This window comes from Schistocerca serialis, chromosome 12 (genome assembly GCF_023864345.2).
Source record: "Schistocerca serialis cubense isolate TAMUIC-IGC-003099 chromosome 12, iqSchSeri2.2, whole genome shotgun sequence".
Classification (NCBI taxonomy): domain Eukaryota; kingdom Metazoa; phylum Arthropoda; class Insecta; order Orthoptera; family Acrididae; genus Schistocerca; species Schistocerca serialis.
In genome coordinates this window covers 155,349,009-155,371,794 of record NC_064649.1, presented here as the reverse complement: position 1 = coordinate 155,371,794, position 22,786 = coordinate 155,349,009, and positions in this window count along the sequence as shown.

Genomic DNA, 22,786 nt, shown 5'->3' with positions numbered 1-22,786 from the left:
TCAAGTGGTCTTTTGTTGGAAATGACACACCACCAGCAGCATGTTGTCCACGAGAGAGGGGTGGGATGGGGGGCAAGCAGGATAGGTCAAGTTGTTCTTCTATTGGTATGTACTCGGGCTTTATAGTGTTTCAAAGAATGTTCTTTCAAGTTCTTATAGGAATGTAGTATTTTATTTCCAAAGTGTAGTAAATCTTTGTTTTCTCACAGCAGGGTGATCGCACTACAAGGCTGCAATTTTTATTTGCCCATCAAGTGGGCTTTTGGTGGAAATGACACACCACCACCAGCATGTTGTCCATGAGAGGTTGGTGTGGCGGGGCGAGCGTAAGAGGACAAGTTGTTTTTCTATTGGTATGTACTAAGGCTTTATAGTGTTTTTAAGAATGTTCGTTCAAGTTCATATAAGAATGTAGCATTTTATTTCCAAAGTGTAGTAAATCCTTGTTTTCTCACAGCAGGGTGATCGCACTACAAGGCTGCAATTTTTGTTTGCCCATCAAATGGAGTTTTGGTGGAAATGATACACCACAAGCAGCATGTTGTCCACGAGAGGGGGGTGGGATGGGGGGGCGAGCAGGAGAGTACAAGTTGTTCTTCTATTGGTATGTACTCAGGCTTTATAGTGTTTGAAAGAATGTTCTTTCAAGTTCATATAAAAATGTAGCATTTTATTTCCAAAGTGTAGTAAATCTTTGTTTTATCACAGCAGGGTGATCGCACTACAAGGCTGCAATTTTTATTTGCCAATCAAGTGGGCTTTTGGTGGAAATGACACACCACCAGCAGCATGTTGTCCACGAGAGGGGGGTGGGATGGGGGGGCGACCAGGAGATGACAAGTTGTTCTTCTATTGGTATGTACTCAGGATTTATAGTGTTAGAAAGAATGTTCTTTCAAGTTCATATAAGAATGTAGCATTTTATTTCCAAAGTGTAGTAAATCTTTGTTTCCTCACAGCAGGGTGATCGCACTACAAGGCTGCAATTTTTATTTGCCCATCAAGTGGGCTTTTGGTGGAAATGACACACCACCAGCAGCATGTTGTCCACGAGAGGTTGGTGTGGCGGGGCGAGCGTAAGAGGACAAGTTGTTTTTCTATTGGTATGTACTCAGGCTTTATAGTTTTTTTAAGAATGTTCGTTCAAGTTCATATAAGAATGTAGCATTTTATTTCCAAAGTGTAGTAAATCTTTGTTTTCTCACAGCAGGGTGATCACACTACAAGGCTGCAATTTTTTATTGCCCATCAAGTGGGCTTTTGGTGGAAATGACACACCACCAGCAGCATGTTGTCCACGAGAGGGTGGTGGGATGGGGGGGCGAGCAGGAGAGGACAAGTAGTTTTTCTATTGGTATGTACTAAGGCTTCATAGTGTTTTTAAGAATGTTCGTTCAAGTTCATATAAGAATGTAGCATTTTATTTCCAAAGTGTAGTAAATCCTTGTTTTCTCACAGCAGGGTGATTGCACTACAAGGCTGCAATTTTTGTTTGCTCATCAAATGGAGTTTTGGTGGAAATGATACAGCACAAGCAGCATGTTGTCCACGAGAGGGGGGTGGGATGGGGGGGCGAGCAGGAGAGTACAAGTTGTTCTTCTATTGGTATGTACTCAGGCTTTATAGTGTTTGAAAGAATGTTCTTTCAAGTTCATATAAAAATGTAGCATTTTATTTCCATAGTGTAGTAAATTTTTGTTTTCTCACAGCAGGGTGATCGCACTACAAGGCTGCAATTTTTATTTGCCCATCAAGTGGGCTTTTGGTGGAAATAACACACCACCAGCAGCATGTTGTCCACGACAGTGGGGTTGGGATGGGGGGGCGAGCGGAAGAGGACAAGATGTTCTTCTATTGGTATGTACTCAGGCTTTATAGTGTTTGAAAGAATGTTCTTTCAAGTTCATATAAGAATGTAGCATTTTATTTCCAAAGTGTAGTAAATCTTTGTTTTCTCACAGCAGGGTGATCGCACTACAAGGCTGCAATTTTTATTTGCCCATCAAGTGGGCTTTTGTTGGAAATGACACTCCACCAGCAGCATGTTGTCCACGAGAGGGGGGTGGGATGGGGGGCGAGCAGGATAGATCAAGTTGTTCTTCTATTGGTATATACTCGGGCTTTATAGTGTTTCAAAGAATGTTCTTTCAAGTTCTTATAGGAATGTAGCATTTTATTTCCAAAGTGTAGTAAATCTTTGTTTTCTCACAGCAGGGTGATCGCACTACAAGGCTGCAATTTTTATTTGCCCATCAAGTGGGCTTTTGGTGGAAATGACACACCACCAGCAGCATGTTGTCCATGAGAGGCGGGTGGGATGGGGGGGCGAGCAGGAGAGGACAAGTTGTTCTTCTATTGGTATGTACTCAGGCTTTATAGTGTTTGAAAGAATGTTCTTTCAAGTTCATATAAGAATGTAGCATTTTATTTCCAAAGTGTAGTAAATCTTTGTTTTCTCACAGTAGGGTGAACGCACTACAAGGCTGCAATTTTTATTTGCCCATCAAGTGGGCTTTTGTTGGAAATGACACACCACCAGCAGCATGTTGTCCACGAGAGGGGGGTGGGATGGGGGGCGAGCAGGATAGGTCAAGTTGTTCTTCTATTGGTATGTACTCGGGCTTTATAGTGCTTCAAAGAATGTTCTTTCAAGTTCTTATAGGAATGTAGCATTTTATTTCCAAAGTGTAGTAAATCTTTGTTTTCTCACAGCAGGGTGATCGCACTAAAAGGCTGCAATTTTTATTTGCCCATCAAGTGGGCTTTTGGTGGAAATGACACACCACCAGCAGCATGTTGTCCACGAGAGGTTGGTGTGGCGGGGCGAGCGTAAGAGGACAAGTTGTTTTTCTATTGGTATGTACTAAGGCTTTATAGTGTTTTTAAGAATGTTCGTTCAAGTTCATATAAGAATGTAGCATTTTATTTCCAAAGTGTAGTAAATCCTTGTTTTCTCACAGCAGGGTGATCGCACTACAAGGCTGCAATTTTTGTTTGCCCATCAAATGGAGTTTTGGTGGAAATGATACACCACAAGCAGCATGTTGTCCACGAGAGGGGGGTGGGATGGGGGTGCGAGCAAGAGAGTACAAGTTGTTGTTCTATTGGTATGTACTCAGGCTTTATAGTGTTTGAAAGAATGTTCTTTCAAGTTCATATAAAAATGTAGCATTATATTTCCATAGTGTAGTAAATTTTTGTTTTCTCAAAGCAGGGTGATCGCACTACAAGGCTGCAATTTTTATTTCCCCATCAAGTGGGCTTTTGGTGGAAATAACACACCACCAGCAGCATGTTGTCCACGACAGTGGGGGTGGGATGGGGGGGCGAGCGGAAGAGGACAAGATGTTCTTCTATTGGTATGTACTCAGGCTTTATAGTGTTTGAAAGAATGTTCTTTCAAGTTCATATAGGAGTGTAGCATTTTATTTCCAAAGTGTAGTAAATCCTTGTTTTCTCACAGCAGGGTGGTCGCACTACAAGGCTGCAATTTTTGTTTGCCCATCAAATGGAGTTTTGGTGGAAATGATACACCACAAGCAGCATGTTGTCCACGAGAGGGGGGTGGGATGGGGGTGGGGGCGAGCAGGAGAGGACAAGTTGTTCTTCTATTGGTATGTACTCAGGATTTATAGTGTTTGAAAGAATGTTCTTTCAAGTTCATATAAGAATGTAGCATTTTATTTCCAAAGTGTAGTAAATCTTTGTTTTCTCACAGCAGGGTGATCGCACTACAAGGCTGCAATTTTTATTTGTCCATCAAGTGGGCTTTTGGTGGAAATGACACACCACCAGCAGCATGTTGTCCACGAGGGGGGGGTGGGATGTGGGGGCGAGCAGGAGAGGACAAGTTGTTCTTCTATTGGTATGTACTCAGGCTTTATAGTGTTTGAAAGAATGTTCTTTCAAGTTCATATTAGAGTGTAGCATTTTATTTCCAAAGTGTAGTAAATCTTTGTTTTCTCACAGCAGGGTGATCGCACTACAAGGCTGCAATTTATATTTGCCCACCAAGTGGGCTTTTGGTGGAAATGACACACCACTAGCAGCATGTACTCCACGAGAGGGGGGTGGGTTGCCGGGGACGAGCAGGAGAGGACAAGTTGTTCTTCTATTGGTATGTACTCAGGCTTTATAGTGTTTGAAAGAATGTTCTTTCAAGTTCATATAAAAATGTAGCATTTTATTTCCATAGTGTAGTAAATTTTTGTTTTCTCACAGCAGGGTGATCACACTACAAGGCTGCAATTTTTATTTGCCCATCAAGTGGGCTTTTGGTGGAAATAACACACCACCAGCAGCATGTTGTCCACGACAGTGGGGGTGGGAATGGGGGGGCGAGCAGGAGAGGACAAGTTGTTCTTCTATTGGTATGTACTCAGGCTTTATAGTGTTTGAAAGAATGTTCTTTCAAGTTCATATAAGAATGTAGCATTTTATTTCCAAAGTGTAGTAAATCTTTGTTTTCTCACAGCAGGGTGATCGCACTACAAGGCTGCAATTTTTATTTGCCCATCAAGTGGGCTTTTGGTGGAAATGACACACCACCAGCAGCATGTTGTCCACGAGAGGGGGGTGGGATGGGGGGGCGACCAGGAGATGACAAGTTGTTCTTCTATTGGTATGTACTCAGGATTTATAGTGTTTGAAAGAATGTTCTTTCAAGTTCATATAAGAATGTAGCATTTTATTTCCAAAGTGTAGTAAATCTTTGTTTTCTTACAGCAGGGTGATCGCACTACAAGGCTGCAATTTTTATTTGCCCATCAAGTGGGCTTTTAGTGGAAATGACACACCACCAGCAGCATGTTGTCCACGAGAGGGGGGTGGGATGGGGGGGCGAGCAGGAGAGGACAAGTTGTTCTTCTATTGGTATGTACTCAGGCTTTATGGTGTTAGAAAGAATGTTCTTTCAAGTTCATATAAGAATGTAGCATTTTATTTCCAAAGTGTAGTAAATCTTTGTTTCCTCACAGCAGGGTGATCGCACTACAAGGCTGCAATTTTTATTTGCCCATCAAGTGGGCTTTTGGTGGAAATGACACACCACCAGCAGCATGTTGTCCACGAGAGGTTGGTGTGGCGGGGCGAGCGTAAGAGGACAAGTTGTTTTTCTATTGGTATGTACTCAGGCTTTATAGTTTTTTTAAGAATGTTCGTTCAAGTTCATATAAGAATGTAGCATTTTATTTCCAAAGTGTAGTAAATCTTTGTTTTCTCACAGCAGGGTGATCACACTACAAGGCTGCAATTTTTTATTGCCCATCAAGTGGGCTTTTGGTGGAAATGACACACCACCAGCAGCATGTTGTCCACGAGAGGGTGGTGGGATGGGGGGGCGAGCAGGAGAGGACAAGTAGTTTTTCTATTGGTATGTACTAAGGCTTCATAGTGTTTTTAAGAATGTTCGTTCAAGTTCATATAAGAATGTAGCATTTTATTTCCAAAGTGTAGTAAATCCTTGTTTTCTCACAGCAGGGTGATCGCACTACAAGGCTGCAATTTTTGTTTGCTCATCAAATGGAGTTTTGGTGGAAATGATACACCACAAGCAGCATGTTGTCCACGAGAGGGGGGTGGGATGGGGGGGCGAGCAGGAGAGTACAAGTTGTTCTTCTATTGGTATGTACTCAGGCTTTATAGTGTTTGAAAGAATGTTCTTTCAAGTTCATATAAAAATGTAGCATTTTATTTCCATAGTGTAGTAAATTTTTGTTTTCTCACAGCAGGGTGATCGCACTACAAGGCTGCAATTTTTATTTGCCCATCAAGTGGGCTTTTGGTGGAAATAACACACCACCAGCAGCATGTTGTCCACGACAGTGGGGTTGGGATGGGGGGGCGAGCGGAAGAGGACAAGATGTTCTTCTATTGGTATGTACTCAGGCTTTATAGTGTTTGAAAGAATGTTCTTTCAAGTTCATATAAGAATGTAGCATTTTATTTCCAAAGTGTAGTAAATCTTTGTTTTCTCACAGCAGGGTGATCGCACTACAAGGCTGCAATTTTTATTTGCCCATCAAGTGGGCTTTTGTTGGAAATGACACTCCACCAGCAGCATGTTGTCCACGAGAGGGGGGTGGGATGGGGGGCGAGCAGGATAGGTCAAGTTGTTCTTCTATTGGTATATACTCGGGCTTTATAGTGTTTCAAAGAATGTTCTTTCAAGTTCTTATAGGAATGTAGCATTTTATTTCCAAAGTGTAGTAAATCTTTGTTTTCTCACAGCAGGGTGATCGCACTACAAGGGTGCAATTTTTATTTGCCCATCAAGTGGGCTTTTGGTGGAAATGACACACCACCAGCAGCATGTTGTCCACGAGAGGTTGGTGTGGCGGGGCGAGCGTAAGAGGACAAGTTGTTTTTCTATTGGTATGTACTAAGGTTTTATAGTGTTTTTAAGAATGTTCGTTCAAGTTCATATAAGAATGTAGCATTTTATTTCCAAAGTGTAGTAAATCCTTGTTTTCTCACAGCAGGGTGATCGCACTACAAGGCTGCAATATTTGTTTGCCCATCAAATGGAGTTTTGGTGGAAATGATACACCACAAGCAGAATGTTGTCCACGAGAGGGAGGTAGGATGGGGGGGCGAGCAGGAGAGTACAAGTTGTTCTTCTATTGGTATGTACTCAGGCTTTATAGTGTTTGAAAGAATGTTCTTTCAAGTTCATATAAAAATGTAGCATTTTATTTCCATAGTGTAGTAAATTTTTGTTTTCTCACAGCAGGGTGATCGCACTACAAGGCTGCAATTTTTATTTGCCCATCAAGTGGGCTTTTGGTGGAAATAACACACCACCAGCAGCCTGTTGTCCACGACAGGGGGGTGGGATGGGGGGGCGAGCGGAAGAGGACAAGATGTTGTTCTATTGGTATGTACTCAGGCTTTATAGTGTTTGAAAGAATGTTCTTTCAAGTTCATATAAGAATGTAGCATTTTATTTCCAAAGTGTAGTAAATCTTTGTTTTCTCACAGCAGGGTGATCGCACTACAAGGCTGCAATTTTTATTTGCCCATCAAGTGGGCTTTTGTTGGAAATGACACACCACCAGCAGCATGTTGTCCACGAGAGGGGGGTGGGATGGGGGGCGAGCAGGATAGGTCAAGTTGTTCTTCTATTGGTATGTACTCGGGCTTTATAGTGTTTCAAAGAATGTTCTTTCAAGTTCTTATAGGAATGTAGCATTTTATTTCCAAAGTGTAGTAAATCTTTGTTTTCTCACAGCAGGGTGATCGCACTACAAGGCTGCAATTTTTATTTGCCCATCAAGTGGGCTTTTGGTGGAAATGACACACCACCAGCAGCATGTTGTCCATGAGAGGCGGGTGGGATGGGGGGGCGAGCAGGAGAGGACAAGTTGTTCTTCTATTGGTATGTACTCAGGCTTTATAGTGTTTGAAAGAATGTTCTTTCAAGTTCATATAAGAATGTAGCATTTTATTTCCAAAGTGTAGTAAATCTTTGTTTTCTCACAGTAGGGTGAACGCACTACAAGGCTGCAATTTTTATTTGCCCATCAAGTGGGCTTTTGTTGGAAATGACACACCACCAGCAACATGTTGTCCACGAGAGGGGGGTGGGATGGGGGGCGAGCAGGATAGGTCAAGTTGTTCTTCTATTGGTATGTACTCGGGCTTTATAGTGTTTCAAAGAATGTTCTTTCAAGTTCTTACAGGAATGTAGCATTTTATTTCCAAAGTGTAGTAAATCTTTGTTTTCTCACAGCAGGGTGATCGCACTAAAAGGCTGCAATTTTTATTTGCCCATCAAGTGGGCTTTTGGTGGAAATGACACACCACCAGCAGCATGTTGTCCACGAGAGGTTGGTGTGGCGGGGCGAGCGTAAGAGGACAAGTTGTTTTTCTATTGGTATGTACTAAGGCTTTATAGTGTTTTTAAGAATGTTCGTTCAAGTTCATATAAGAATGTAGCATTTTATTTCCAAAGTGTAGTAAATCCTTGTTTTCTCACAGCAGGGTGATCGCACTACAAGGCTGCAATTTTTGTTTGCCCATCAAATGGAGTTTTGGTGGAAATGATACACCACAAGCAGCATGTTGTCCACGAGAGGGGGGTGGGATGGGGGTGCGAGCAGGAGAGTACAAGTTGTTGTTCTATTGGTATGTACTCAGGATTTATAGTGTTTGAAAGAATGTTCTTTCAAGTTCATATAAAAATGTAGCATTATATTTCCATAGTGTAGTAAATTTTTGTTTTCTCAAAGCAGGGTGATCGCACTACAAGGCTGCAATTTTTATTTCCCCATCAAGTGGGCTTTTGGTGGAAATAACACACCACCAGCAGCATGTTGTCCACGACAGTGGGGGTGGGATGGGGGGGCGAGCGGAAGAGGACAAGATGTTCTTCTATTGGTATGTACTCAGGCTTTATAGTGTTTGAAAGAATGTTCTTTCAAGTTCATATAGGAGTGTAGCATTTTATTTCCAAAGTGTAGTAAATCCTTGTTTTCTCACAGCAGGGTGGTCGCACTACAAGGCTGCAATATTTGTTTGCCCATCAAATGGAGTTTTGGTGGAAATGATACACCACAAGCAGCATGTTGTCCACGAGAGGGGGGTGGGATGGGGGGGGCGAGCAGGAGAGTACAAGTTGTTCTTCTATTGGTATGTACTCAAGCTTTATAGTGTTTGAAAGAATGTTCGTTCAAGTTCATATAGGAATGTAGCATTTTATTTCCAAAGTGTAGTAAATCTTTGTTTTCTCACAGCAGGGTGATCACACTACAAGGCTGCAATTTTTATTTGCCCACCAAGTGGGCTTTTATTGGAAATGGCACCCCACCAGCAGCATGTTGTCCACGAGAGGGGGGTGGGATGAGGGGGCGAGCAGGAGAGGACAAGTTGTTCTTCTATTGGTATGTACTCAGGATTTATAGTGTTTGAAAGAATGTTCTTTCAAGTTCATATAAGAATGTAGCATTTTATTTCCAAAGTGTAGTAAATCTTTGTTTTCTCACAGCAGGGTGATCGCACTACAAGGCTGCAATTTTTATTTGTCCATCAAGTGGGCTTTTGGTGGAAATGACACACCACCAGCAGCATGTTGTCCACGAGGGAGGGGTGGGATGTGGGGGCGAGCAGGAGAGGACAAGTTGTTCTTCTATTGGTATGTACTCAGGCTTTATAGTGTTTGAAAGAATGTTCTTTCAAGTTCATATTAGAGTGTAGCATTTTATTTCCAAAGTGTAGTAAATCTTTGTTTTCTCACAGCAGGGTCATCGCACTACAAGGCTGCAATTTATATTTGCCCATCAAGTCGGCTTTTGGTGGAAATGACACACCACTAGCAGCATGTACTCCACGGGAGTGGGGTGGGTTGCTGGGGACGAGCAGGAGAGGACAAGTTGTTCTTCTATTGGTATGTACTCAGGATTTATAGTGTTTGAAAGAATGTTCTTTCAAGTTCATATAAGAATGTAGCATTTTTTTTCCAAAGAGTAGTAAATGATTGTTTTCTCACTCCAGGGTGATCGCACTACAAGGCTGCAATTTTTATTTGTCCAGCAAGTGGGCTTTTGGTGGAAATGACACACCACCAGCAGCATGTTGTCCACGAGAGGGTGGTGGGATGGGGGGGCGAGCAGGAGAGGTCAAGTTGTTCTTCTATTGGTATGTACTCAGGCTTTATTGTGTTTTAAAGAATGTTCGTTCAAGTTCATATAAGAATGTAGCATTTTATTTCCAAAGTGTAGTAAACCCTTGTTTTCTCTCAGCAGGGTGATCGCACTATAAGGCTGCAATTTTTTTTTTGCCCATCAAGTGGAGTTTTGGTGGAAATGATACACCACAAGCAGCATGTTCCCCACGAGAGGGGGGTGGGATGGGGGGGGTGAGCAGGAGAGTACAAGTTGTTCTTCTATTGGTATGTACTCAGGCTTTATAGTGTTTGAAAGAATGTTCTTTCAAGTTCATATAAAAATGTAGCATTTTATTTCCATAGTGTAGTAAATTTTTGTTTTCTCACAGCAGGATGATCGCACTACAAGGCTGCAATTTTTATTTGCCCATCAAGTGGGCTTTTGGTGGAAATAACACACCACCTGCAGAATGTTGTCCACGACAGGGGGGGTGGGATGGGGGGGCGAGCGGAAGAGGACAAGATGTTGTTCTATTGGTATGTACTCAGGCTTTATAGTGTTTAAAAGAATGTTCTTTCAAGTTCATATAAGAATGTAGCATTTTATTTCCAAAGTGTAGTAAATCTTTGTTTTCTCACAGCAGGGTGATCGCACAACAAGGCTGCAATTTTTATTTGCCCATCAAGTGGGCTTTTGGTGGAAATGACACACCACCAGCAGCATGTTGTCCACGAGAGGGTGGTGTGGGGGGTGGGGGTGGGGGGGGGCGAGCGTAAGAGGACAAGTTGTTCTTCTATTGGTATGTACTCAAGCTTTATAGTGTTTGAAAGAATGTTCGTGCAAGTTCATATAGGAATGTAGCATTTTATTTCCAAAGTGTACTAAATCTTTGTTTTCTCACAGCAGTGTGATCACACTACAAGGCTGCAATTTTTATTTGCCCATCAAGTGGGCTTTTGGTGGAAATGGCACACCACCAGCAGCATGTTGTCCACGAGAGGGGGGTGGGATGAGGGGGCGGGCAGGAGAGGACAAGTTGTTCTTCTATTGGTATGTACTCAGGATTTATAGTGTTTGAAAGAATGTTCTTTCAAGTTCATATAAGAATGTAGCATTTTATTTCCAAAGTGTAGTAAATCTTTGTTTCCTCACAGCAGGGTGATCGCACTACAAGGCTGCAATTTTTATTTGTCCATCAAGTGGGCTTTTGGTGGAAATGACACACCACCAGCAGCATGTTGTCCACGAGAGGGGGGTGGGATGGGGGGGCGAGCAGGAGAGGACAAGTTGTTCTTCTATTGGTATGTACTCAGGCTTTATAGTGTTTGAAAGAATGTTCTTTCAAGTTCATATTAGAGTGTATCATTTTATTTCCAAAGTGTAGTAAATCTTTGTTTTCTCACAGCAGGGTGATCGCACTACAAGGCTGCAATTTATATTTGCCCATCAAGTGGGCTTTTGGTGGAAATGACACACCACCAACAGCATGTACTCCACGAGAAGGGGGTGGGATGCCGGGGACGAGCAGGAGAGGACAAGTTGTTGTTCTATTGGTATGTACTCAGTCTTTATAGTGTTTGAAAGAATGTTCTTTCAAGTTCATATAAAAATGTAGCATTTCATTTCCAGAGTGTAGTAAATCTTTGTTTTCTCACAGCAGGGTGATCGCACTACAAGGCTGCAATTTTTATTTGCCCATCAAGTGGGCTTTTGGTGGAAAAGACACACCACCAGCAGCATGTTGTCCACGAGAGGGGGGTTGGATGGGGGGGTGAGCAGGAGAGGACAAGTTGTTCTTCTATTGGTATGTACTCAAGCTTTTTAGTGTTTGAAAGAATGTTCTTTCAAGTTCATATAAGAATGTAGCATTTTATTTCCAAAGTGTAGTAAATGTTTGTTTTCTCACAGCAGGGTGATCGCACTACAAGGCTGCAATTTTTATAAGCCCATCAAGTGGGCTTTTGTGGGAAATAACACACCACCAGCAGCATGTTGTCCAAGACAGGGGGGGTTGGATGGGGGGGTGAGCGGAAGAGGACAAGTTGTTCTTCTATTGGTATGTCCTCAGGCTTTATAGTGTTTGAAAGAATGTTCTTTCAAGTTCATATAAGAATGTAGCATTTTATTTCCAAAGTGTAGTGAATCTTTATTTTCTCACAGTAGGGTGATCGCACTACAAGGCTGCAATTTTTATTTGCCCATCAAGTGGGCTTTTGGTGGAAATGACACACCACCAGCAGCATGTTGTCCACGAGAGGCGTGTGGGATGAGTGGGCCAGCAGGAGAGGACAAGTTGTTCTTCTATTAGTATGTACTCAGCATTTATTGTGTTTGAAAGAATGTTCTTTCAAGTTCATATAAGAATGTAGCATATTATTCCCAACGTGTAGTAAATCTTTGTTTTCTCACAGCAGGGTGATCGCATTACAAGGCTGCAATTTTTATTTGCCCATCAAGTGGATTTTTGGTGGAAATGACACACCACCTGCAGCATGTTGTCCACGAGAGGGGGGTGTTATGGGGGGGCGAGCAGGGGAGCACAAGTTGTTCTTCTATTGGTATGTACTCAGGCTTTATAGTGTTTGAAAGAATGTTCTTTCAAGTTCATATAAGAATGTAGCATTTTATTTCCAAAGTGTAGTAAATGTTTGTTTTCTCACACCAGGGTGATCGCACTACAAGGCTGATATTTTTATTTGCCCATCAAGTGGGCTTTTGGTGGATATAACACACCACCAGCAGCATGTTGTCCACGAGAGGGGGGGTGGGATGGGGGGGCGATCGGAAGAGGACAAGTTGTTCTTCTATTGGTATGTCCTCAGGCTTTATAGTGTTTGAAAGAATGTTCTTTCAAGTTCATATAAGAATGTAGCATTTTATTTCCAAAGTGTAGTAAATCTTTGTTTTCTCACAGCAGGGTGATCGCACTACAAGGCTGCAATTTTTATTTGCCCATCAAGTGGGCTTTTGGTGGAAATGACACACCACCAGCAGCATGTTGTCCACGAGAGGATGGCGGGTGGGGGGGGGGGGGGGGGGGCGAGCGTAAGAGGACAAGTTTTTCTTCTAATGGTATGTACTCAGCATTTATAGTGTTTGAAAGAATGTTCTTTCAAGTTCATATAAGAATGTAGCATTTTATTTCCAAAGTGTAGTAAATGTTTGTTTTCTCACAGCTGGGTGATCGCACTACAAGGCTGCAATTTTTATTTGCCCATCAAGTGGGCTTTTGATGGAAATGACACACCACCAGCAGCATGTTGTCCACGAGAAGGGGGTAGGATGGCGGGGCGAGCAGGAGAGGACAAGTTGTTCTTGTATTGGTATGTACTCAGGTTTATAGTGTTTGAAAGAATGTTCTTTCAAGTTCATATAAGAATGTAGCATTTTATTTCCAAGGTGTAGTAAATCTTTGTTTTCTCACAGCAGGGTGATCGCACTACAAGGCTGCAATTTTTACTTGCCCATCAAGTGGGCTTTTGGTAGAAATGACACACCACCAGCAGCGTGTTGTCCACGAGAGGGGGGTGGGATGGGGGGGCCAGCAGGAGAGGACTAGTTGTTCTTCTATTGGTATGTACTCAGGATTTATAGATTTTGAAAGAATGTTCTTTCAAGTTCATATAAGAATGTAGCATTTTATTTTTAAAGTGTAGTAAATGTTTGTTTTCTCACAGCAGGGTGATCGCACTACAAGGCTGCAATTTTTATTTGCCAATCCAGTGGGCTTTTGGTGGAAATGACACACCACCAGCAGCATGTTGTCCACGAGAGGGGGGTGGGATGGGGGGGCGAGCAGGGGAGGACAAGTTGTTCTTCTATTGGTATGTACTCAGGCTTTATAGTGTTTGAAAGAATGTTCTTTTAAGTTCATATTAGAGTGTAGCATTTTATTTCCAAAGTGTAGTAAATCTTTGTTTTCTCACAGCAGGGTGATCGCGCTACAAGGCTGCAATTTATATTTGCCCATCAAGTGGGCTTTTGGTGGAAATGACACACCACCAGCAGCATGTACTCCACGAGAGGGGGGTGGGATGCCGGGGACGAGCAGGAGAGGACAAGTTGTTCTTCTATTGGTATGTACTCAGACTTTATAGTGTTTGAAAGAATGTTCTTTCAAGTTCATATAAGAATGTAGCATTTTATTTCCAAAGTGTAGTAAATGTCTGTTTTCTCACAGCAGGGTGATCGCACTACAAGGCTGCAATTTTTATTTGCCCATCATGTGGGCTTTTGGTGGAAATGACACACCACCAGCAGCATGTTGTCCACGAGAGGGGGGTGGGATGGGGGGGCGAGCAGGAGAGGACAATTTGTTCATCTATTGGTATGTACTCAGGATTTATAGTGTTTGAAAGAATGTTCTTTCAAGTTCATATTAGAGTGTAGCATTTTATTTCCAAAGTGTAGTAAATCTTTGTTTTCTCACAGCAGGGTGATCGCACTACAAGGCTGCAATTTTTATTTGCCCATCAAGTGGGCTTTTGGTGGAACTGACACACCACCAGCAGCATGTTGTCCATGAGAGGTGGGTGGGATGGGGGGCGAGCAGGAGAGGACAAGTTGTTCTTCTATTGGTATGTACTCAGGCTTTACAGTGTTTGAAAGAATGTTCTTTCAAGTTCATATAAGAATGTAGCATTTTATTTCCAAAGTGTAGTAAATGTCTGTTTTCTCACACCAGGGTGATCGCACTACTAGGCTGCAATTTTTATTTGCCCATCAAGTGGGCTTTTGATGGAAATAACACACCACCAGCAGCATGTTGTCCACGAGAGGGGTGGTGGGATTGGGGGGGCAAGCGGAAGAGGACAAGTTGTTCTTCTATTGGTATGTACTCAGGCTTTATAGTGTTTTAAAGAATGTTCTTTCAAGTTCATATAAGAATGTAGCATTTTATTTCTAGATTGTAGTAAATCTTTGTTTTCTCACAGCAGGGTGATCGCACTACAAGGCTGCAATTTTTATTTGCCCATCAAGTGGGCTTTTGGTGGAAATAACACACCACCAGCAGCATGTTGTCCACGAGAGGGGGGTTGGATGTGGGGGCGAGCAGGAGAGGACAAGTTGTTCCTCTATTGGTATGTACTCAGGCTTTATAGTGTTTGAAAGAATGTTCTTTCAAGTTCATATAAGAATGTAGCATTTTATTTCCAAAGTGTAGTAAATCTTTGTTTTCTCACAGCAGGGTGATCGCACTACAAGGCTGCATTTTTTATTTGCCCATCAAGTGGGCTTTTGGTGGAAATGACACACCACCAGCAGCATGTTGTCCACGAGAGGGGGGTGGGATGCCGGGGATGAGCAGGAGAGGACAAGTTGTTCTTCTATTGGTATGTACTCAGGCTTTATAGTGTTTGAAAGACTGTTCTTTCAAGTTCATATAAGAATGTAGCATTTTATTTCCAAAGTGTAGTAAATCTTTGTTTTCTCACAGCAGGGTGATCGCACTACAAGGCTGCAATTTTTATTTGCCCATCAAGTGGGCTTTTGGTGGAAATGACACACCACCAACAGCATGTTGTCCACGAGAGGGGGGTTGGATGGGGGGCCGAGCAGGAGAGGACAAGTTGTTCTTCTATTGGTATGTACTAAGGATTTATAGTGTTTGAAAGAATGTTCTTTCAAGTTCATATAAGAATGTAGCATTTTATTTCCAAAGTGAAGTAAATTTTTGTTTTCTCACAGCAGGGTGATCGCACAACAAGGCTGCAATTTTTATTTGCCCATCAAGTGGGCTTTTGGTGGAAATGACACACCACCAGCAGCGTGTTGTCCACGAGAGGGGGTTGGGATGTGGGGGCCAGCAGGAGAGGACAAGTTGTTCTTCTATTGGTATGTACTCAGGATTTATAGTGTTTGAAAGAATGTTCTTTCAAGTTCATATAAGAATGTAGCATTTTATTTCCAAAGTGTAGTAAATCTTTGTTTTCTCACAGCAGGGTGATCGCACTACAAGGCTGCAATTTTTATTTGCCAATCAAGTAGGCTTTTGGTGGAAATGACACACCACCAGCAGCATGTTGTCCACGAGAGGGGGGTGGGATGGGAGGGCGAGCAGGAGAGGACAAGTTGTTCTTCTATTCGTATGTACTCAAGCTTTATAGTCTTTGAAAGAATGTTCTTTCAAGTTCATATAAGAATGTATCATTTTATTTCCAAAGTAGTAAATCTTTGTTTTCTCACAGCAGGGTGATCGCACTATAAGGCTGCAATTTTTATTTGCCCATGTGGTGGGCTTTTGGTGGAAATGACACACCACCAGCAGCATGTTGTCCACGAGAGGGGGGTGGGATGAGGGGGGCGAGCAGGAGATCACAAGTTGTTCTTCTATTGGTATGTACTCAGGATTTATAGTGTTTGAAAGAATGTTCTTTCAAGTTCATATAAGAATGTAGCATTTTATTTCCAAAGTCTAGTAAATTTTAGTTTTCTCACAGCAGGGTGATCACACTACAAGGCTGCAATATTTATTTGCCCATCAAGTGGACTTTTGGTGGAAATGACACCCCACCAGCAGCATGTTGTCCACGAGAGGGGCGTGGGATGGGGGGGCGAGCAGGAGAGGACAAGTTGTTGTTCTATTGGTATGTACTCAGTCTTTATAGTGTTTGAAAGAATGTTCTTTCAAGTTCATATTAGAGTGTAGCATTTTATTTCCAAAGTGTAGTAAATCTTTGTTTTCTCACAGCAGGGTGATCGCACTACAAGGCTGCAATTTATATTTGCCCATCAAGTGGGCTTTTGGTGGAAATGACACACCACTAGCAGCATGTACTCCACGAGAGGGGGGTGGGTTGCCGGGGACGAGCAGGAGAGGACAAGTTGTTGTTCTATTGGTATGTACTCAGTCTTTATAGTGTTTGAAAGAATGTTCTTTCAAGTTCATATAAAAATGTAGCATTTTATTTCCAAAGTGTAGGAAATCTTTGTTTTCTCACAGCAGGTTGATCGCACTACAAGGCTGCAATTTTTATTTGCCCATCAAGTGGGCTTTTGGTGGAAATGGCACACCACCAGCAGCATGTTGTCCACGAGAGGGGGGTGGGATTGGGGGGCGAGCAGGAGAGGACAAGTTGTTCTTCTATTGGTATGTACTCAGGATTTATAGTGTTTGAAAGAATGTTCTTTCAAGTTCATATAAGAATGTAGCATTTTTTTTCCAAAGAGTAGTAAATGATTGTTTTCTCACTCCAGGGTGATCGCACTACAAGGCTGCAATTTTTATTTGCCCAGCAAGTGGGCTTTTGGTGGAAATAACACACCACCTGCAGAATGTTGTCCACGACAGGGGGGGTGGGATGGGCGGGCGAGCGGAAGAGGACAAGATGTTGTTCTATTGGTATGTACTCAGGCTTTATAGTGTTTAAAAGAATGTTCTTTCAAGTTCATATAAGAATGTAGCATTTTATTTCCAAAGTGTAGTAAATCTTTGTTTTCTCACAGCAGGGTGATCGCACTACAAGGCTGCAATTTTTATTTGCCCATCAAGTGGGCTTTTGGTGGAAATGACACACCACCAGCAGCATGTTGTCCACGAGAGGGTGGTGTGGGGGGTGGGGGTGGGGGGGGGCGAGCGTAAGAGGACAAGTTGTTCTTCTATTGGTATGTACTCAAGCTTTATAGTGTTTGAAAGAATGTTCGTTCAAGTTCATATAGGAATGTAGCATTTTATTTCCAAAGTGTACTAAATCTTTGTTTTCTCACAGCAGTGTGATCACACTACAAGGCTGCAATTTTTATTTGCCCATCAAGTGGGCTTTTGGTGGAAATGGCACACCACCAGCAGCATGTTGTCCACGAGAGGGGGGTGGGATGAGGGGGCGAGCAGGAGAGGACAAGTTGTTCTTCTATTGGTATGTACTCAGGATTTATAGTGTTTGAAAGAATGTTCTTTCAAGTTCATATAAGAATGTAGCATTTTATTTCCAAAGTGTAGTAAATCTTTGTTTTCTCACAGCAGGGTGATCGCACTACAAGGCTGCAATTTTTATTTGTCCATCAAGTGGGCTTTTGGTGGAAATGACACACCACCAGCAGCATGTTGTCCACGAGAGGGGGGTGGGATGGGGGGGCGAGCAGGAGAGGACAAGTTGTTCTTCTATTGGTATGTACTCAAGCTTTATAGTGTTTGAAAGAATGTTCTTTCAAGTTCATATAAGAATGTAGCATTTTATTTCCAAAGTGTAGTAAATCTTTGTTTTCTCACAGCAGGGTGATCGCACTACAAGGCTGCAATTTTTATAAGCCCATCAAGTGGGCTTTTGTGGGAAATAACACACCACCAGCAGCATGTTGTCCAAGACAGGGGGGGTTGGATGGGGGGGTGAGTGGAAGAGGACAAGTTGTTCTTCTATTGGTATGTCCTCAGGCTTTATAGTGTTTGAAAGAATGTTCTTTCAAGTTCATATAAGAATGTAGCATTTTATTTCCAAAGTGTAGTGAATCTTTATTTTCTCACAGCAGGGTGATCGCACTACAAGGCTGCAATTTTTATTTGCCCAACAAGTGGGCTTTTGCTGGAAATGACACACCACCAGCAGCATGTTGTCCATGAGAGGGGGGTGGGATGGGGGGGCGAGCAGGAGAGCACAAGTTGTTTTTCTATTGGTATGTACTCAGGCTTTATAGTGTTTGAAAGAATTTTCTTTAGAGTTCATATAGGAATGTAGCATTTTATTTCCAAAGTGTAGTAAATCTTTGTTTTCTCACAGCAGGGTGATTGCACTACAAGGCTGCAATTTTTATTTGCCCATCAAGTGGGCTTTTGGTGGAAATGACACACCACCAGCAGCATGTTGTCCACGAGAGGCGGGTGGGATGAGTGGGCCAGCAGGAGAGGACAAGTTGTTCTTCTATTAGTATGTACTCAGCATTTATTGTGTTTGAAAGAATGTTCTTTCAAGTTCATATAAGAATGTAGCATATTATTCCCAACGTGTAGTAAATCTTTGTTTTCTCACAGCAGGGTGATCGCATTACAAGGCTGCAATTTTTATTTGCCCATCAAGTGGATTTTTGGTGGAAATGACACACCACCTGCAGCATGTTGTCCACGAGAGGGGGGTGTTATGGGGGGGCGAGCAGGGGAGCACAAGTTGTTCTTCTATTGGTATGTACTCAGGCTTTATAGTGTTTGAAAGAATGTTCTTTCAAGTTCATATAAGAATGTAGCATTTTATTTCCAAAGTGTAGTAAATGTTTGTTTTCTCACACCAGGGTGATCGCACTACAAGGCTGATATTTTTATTTGCCCACCAAGTGGGCTTTTGGTGGATATAACACACCACCAGCAGCATGTTGTCCACGAGAGGGGAGGTGGGATGGGGGGGCGATCGGAAGAGGACAAGTTGTTCTTCTATTGGTATGTCCTCAGGCTTTATAGTGTTTGAAAGAATGTTCTTTCAAGTTCATATAAGAATGTAGCATTTTATTTCCAAAGTGTAGTAAATCTTTGTTTTCTCACAGCAGGGTGATCGCACTACAAGGCTGCAATTTTTATTTGCCCATCAAGTGGGCTTTTGGTGGAAATGACACACCACCAGCAGCATGTTCTCCACGAGAGGATGGCGGGGGGGGGGGGGGGGGGGGGGCGAGCGTAAGAGGACAAGTTTTTCTTCTAATGGTATGTACTCAGGCTTTATAGTGTTTGAAACAATGTTCGTTTAAGTTCATATAAGAATGTAGCATTTTATTTCCAAAGTGTAGTAAATCTTTGTTTTCTCACAGCAGGGTGATCGCACTACAAGGCTGCATATTTTATTTGCCCATCAACTGGGCTTTTGGTGGAAATGGCACACCACCAGCAGCATGTTGTCCACGAGAGGGGGGTGGGATGGGGGGCCCAGCAGGAGAGGACAAGTTGTTCTTCTAATGGTATGTACTCAGCATTTATAGTGTTTGAAAGAATGTTCTTTCAAGTTCATATATGAATGTAGCATTTTATTTCCAAAGTGTAGTAAATGTTTGTTTTCTCACAGCTGGGTGATCGCACTACAAGGCTGCAATTTTTATTTGCCCATCAAGTGGGCTTTTGATGGAAATGACACACCACCAGCAGCATGTTGTCCACGAGAAGGGGGTAGGATGGGGGGGCGAGCAGGAGAGGACAAGTTGTTCTTGTATTGGTATGTACTCAGGTTTATAGTGTTTGAAAGAATGTTCTTTCAAGTTCATATAAGAATGTAGCATTTTATTTCCAAGGTGTAGTAAATCTTTGTTTTCTCACAGCAGGGTGATCGCACTACAAGGCTGCAATTTTTACTTGCCCATCAAGTGGGCTTTTGGTAGAAATGACACACCACCAGCAGCGTGTTGTCCACGAGAGGGGGGTGGGATGGGGGGGCCAGCAAGAGAGGACAAGTTGTTCTTCTATTGGTATGTACTCAGGATTTATAGATTTTGAAAGAATGTTCTTTCAAGTTCATATAAGAATGTAGCATTTTATTTTTAAAGTGTAGTAAATGTTTGTTTTCTCACAGCAGGGTGATCGCACTACAAGGCTGCAATTTTTATTTGCCAATCCAGTGGGCTTTTGGTGGAAATGACACACCACCAGCAGCATGTTGTCCACGAGATGGGGGTGGGATGGGGGGGCGAGCAGGGGAGGACAAGTTGTTCTTCTATTGGTATGTACTCAGGCTTTATAGTGTTTGAAAGAATGTTCTTTTAAGTTCATATTAGAGTGTAGCATTTTATTTCCAAAGTGTAGTAAATCTTTGTTTTCTCACAGCAGGTTGATCGCGCTACAAGGCTGCAATTTATATTTGCCCATCAAGTGGGCTTTTGGTGGAAATGACACACCACCAGCAGCATGTACTCCACGAGAGGGGGGTGGGATGCCGGGGACGAGCAGGAGAGGACAAGTTGTTCTTCTATTGGTATGTACTCAGACTTTATAGTGTTTGAAAGAATGTTCTTTCAAGTTCATATAAGAATGTAGCATTTTATTTCCAAAGTGTAGTAAATCTTTGTTTTCTCACAGCAGGGTGATCGCACTACAAGGCTGCAATTTTTATTTGCCCATCAAGTGGGCTTTTGGTGGAAATGACACACCACCAGCAGCATGTTGTCCATGAGAGGTGGGTGGGATGGGGGGCGAGCAGGAGAGGACAAGTTGTTCTTCTATTGGTATGTACTCAGGCTTTACAGTGTTTGAAAGAATGTTCTTTCAAGTTCATATAAGAATGTAGCATTTTATTTCCAAAGTGTAGTAAATGTCTGTTTTCTCACACCAGGGTGATCGCACTACTAGGCTGCAATTTTTATTTGCCCATCAATTGGGCTTTTGATGGAAATAACACACCACCAGCAGCATGTTGTCCACGAGAGGGGTGGTGGGATTGGGGGGGCAAGCGGAAGAGGACAAGTTGTTCTTCTATTGGTATGTACTCAGGCTTTATAGTGTTTTAAAGAATGTTCTTTCAAGTTCATATAAGAATGTAGCATTTTAATTCTAGATTGTAGTAAATCTTTGTTTTCTCACAGCAGGGTGATCGCACTACAAGGCTGCAATTTTTATTTGCCCATCAAGTGGGCTTTTGGTGGAAATAACACACCACCAGCAGCATGTTGTCCACGAGAGGGGGGTTGGATGTGGGGGCGAGCAGGAGAGGACAAGTTGTTCCTCTATTGGTATGTACTCAGGCTTTATAGTGTTTGAAAGAATGTTATTTCAAGTTCATATAAGAATGTAGCATTTTATTTCCAAAGTGTAGTAAATCTTTGTTTTCTCACAGCAGGGTGATCGCACTACAAGGCTGCATTTTTTATTTGCCCATCAAGTGGGCTTTTGGTGGAAATGACACACCACCAGCAGCATGTTGTCCACGAGAGGGGGGTGGGATGCCGGGGATGAGCAGGAGAGGACAAGTTGTTCTTCTATTGGTATGTACTCAGGCTTTATAGTGTTTGAAAGACTGTTCTTTCAAGTTCATATAAGAATGTAGCATTTTATTTCCAAAGTGTAGTAAATCTTTGTTTTCTCACAGCAGGGTGATCGCACTACAAGGCTGCAATTTTTATTTGCCCATCAAGTGGGCTTTTGGTGGAAATGACACACCACCAACATCATGTTGTCCACGAGAGGGGGGTTGGATGGGGGGCCGAGCAGGAGAGGACAAGTTGTTCTTCTGTTGGTATGTACTAAGGATTTATAGTGTTTGAAAGAATGTTCTTTCAAGTTCATATAAGAATGTAGCATTTTATTTCCAAAGTGAAGTAAATTTTTGTTTTCTCACAGCAGGGTGATCGCACAACAAGGCTGCAATTTTTATTTGCCCATCAAGTGGGCTTTTGGTGGAAATGACACACCACCAGCAGCGTGTTGTCCACGAGAGGGGGGTGGGATGTGGGGGCCAGCAGGAGAGGACAAGTTGTTCTTCTATTCGTATGTACTCAGGCTTTATAGTCTTTGAAAGAATGTTCTTTCAAGTTCATATAAGAATGTATCATTTTATTTCCAAAGTAGTAAATCTTTGTTTTCTCACAGCAGGGTGATCGCACTATAAGGCTGCAATTTTTATTTGCCCATGTGGTGGGCTTTTGGTGGAAATGACACACCACCAGCAGCATGTTGTCCACGAGAGGGGGGTGGGATGGGGGGGGCGAGCAGGAGATCACAAGTTGTTCTTCTATTGGTATGTACTCAGGATTTATAGTGTTTGAAAGAATGTTCTTTCAAGTTCATATAAGAATGTAGCATTTTATTTCCAAAGTCTAGTAAATTTTAGTTTTCTCACAGCAGGGTGATCACACTACAAGGCTGCAATATTTATTTGCCCATCAAGTGGACTTTTGGTGGAAATGACACACCACCAGCAGCATGTTGTCCACGAGAGGGGCGTGGGATGGGGGGGCGAGCAGGAGAGGACAAGTTGTTCTTCTATTGGTATGTACTCAGGCTTTATAGTGTTTGAAAGAATGTTCTTTCTAGTTCATATAAGAATGTATCATTTTATTTCCAAAGTAGTAAATCTTTGTTTTCTCACAGTAGGGTGATCGCACTATAAGGCTGCAATTTTTATTTGCCCATGTGGTGGGCTTTTGGTGGAAATGACACACCACCAGCAGCATGTTGTCCACGAGAGGGGGGTGGGATGGGGGGGCGAACAGGAGATCACAAGTTGTTCTTCTATTGGTATGTACTCAGGATTTATAGTGTTTGAAAGAATGTTCTTTCAAGT